At 48.5% G+C, this 1,478-nt stretch overlaps 1 pseudogene; it reads right to left on the reverse strand.

Annotated features, from left to right (window-relative positions):
• Positions 1–295: 295 nt before the first annotated feature.
• Positions 296–1,134, reverse strand: LOC147454459 (uncharacterized; annotated as a pseudogene).
• Between the last annotated feature and the right edge of the window lie 344 nt (positions 1,135–1,478).

Raw genomic sequence — 1,478 nt, forward strand, 5'->3', positions numbered from 1 at the left:
CGGTACGAATTATAGGCAACCGCAAAGCGATATCATAGGACCATTGTGAAATATTCAACATAGTTGGTGAAAAGTATATGTGAGTAACGGAAAGAATCTGATGAGGAATTGAGGTTTTAAGCCCACACATGGACCATTAAAATGAATGAAAAGATTTGATGAGATTCTATGATGGATGAAGATAATCAATTTCTATAATGGATCTTGTCTGTTAATTCAAAAGAATAACTACATTTAGAACATCCTCCACATTTTGTTGGGATGATGTTATTGATGTCGTGAATAAGGGGTGCTCCTAGTAAGATGGGGGAGGTGGATAAGGTGAAGTGTAAGGAGGGTCGTATACAATAGGGGGAGGGGGGGAGGTATAGGTTGAAGAAGGCTCATAGGTTGGTGGTGGAGGGGACTTGTAGATGGGTGAGGGCTCGTAGTAGGTGGGGGGTGGGGGAGACTTGTAGATGGGGGAGGGCTCATAGTAGGTGGGAGGTGGGGGAGACTTGTAGACTGGGGAGGGGTCATAGTATGTGGGGGCAGGAGGAGACTTGTAGACTGGGGAGGGGTCATAGTATGTGGGGGGAGGAGGGGACTTGTAGAAAGGAGAAGGGGTGTAGTAGGGCGGCTTGTAGATGGGCTTGGGCTTGTAGTAGGGCTTAGGCTTGTAGTAGTAGTAGGGCTTGGGCTTGTAGTAGTAGTGTGGCTTGGGCTTGTAGTAGACAGAGGCCTTGTAGTAGGGCCTGGACTTGTAGTAGACGGGGGGCTTGTAGTAGTCGGGCTTAGGCTTGTAGTAGACTGGCTTTGGCTTCGGCTTGTAGTAGTATGGCTTGGGCTTGGAATAATAGTAGGGTTTGGGCTTGTAGTAGGAGGATTTGGGTTTGGGCTTGTAGTAGTAGGGCTTGGGCTTGGGCTTGTAGTAGTAATAGGGTTTGGGGAGGGCTTCTTGTAGTAGGGCACAACTGGGGAAGGGGAGGGCTTCTTGTGGTAGAGAACAGCTGGGGACTTTGTGTAGTCCTCCTCCTCCTTCTTCTTTGGATAGTAGCCGCTCTCCTCCGGTGGGTAGTAGCTGGCCTGGACGCTAAGGAAGGCGGAGGCCGCGAGGGCCAACAGGAGCAGGAAGGGATGCCGCAGAAGAGCCATACTCAATTAGCTAGTTAGTGAGGGGGTGAGAAGGTCACAGAGTAGCTGCTCCCAATACGTACCGGCTAAGTGGAGGTGTTGAGCAGGCCTCCCTTTAGCCACCAACAGTCCACTCGACGATGATCAGCTTAGTGCGCTCGCCGTGCGGGCATGATGCCCGACGTGCCCTGCCCGCAATCATTAGTTAAATTAAAGGGAAAATTACTAAACAAAATACCCCTCTAATTTGTGGAATTTCCCAAAATACCCATCAAATTTCAAAAATCTCCCAAATTACCCCACATATTTTGTCATCAATTCCCGAAATGCTCTTGAAATTTTCCAAACTAAAGATGATTCTTTTT

This window comes from Adiantum capillus-veneris, chromosome 7, assembly GCF_014529385.1.
Source record: "Adiantum capillus-veneris isolate H3 chromosome 7, ASM1452938v2, whole genome shotgun sequence".
In the NCBI taxonomy this organism is placed as follows: Eukaryota; Viridiplantae; Streptophyta; class Polypodiopsida; order Polypodiales; family Pteridaceae; genus Adiantum; species Adiantum capillus-veneris.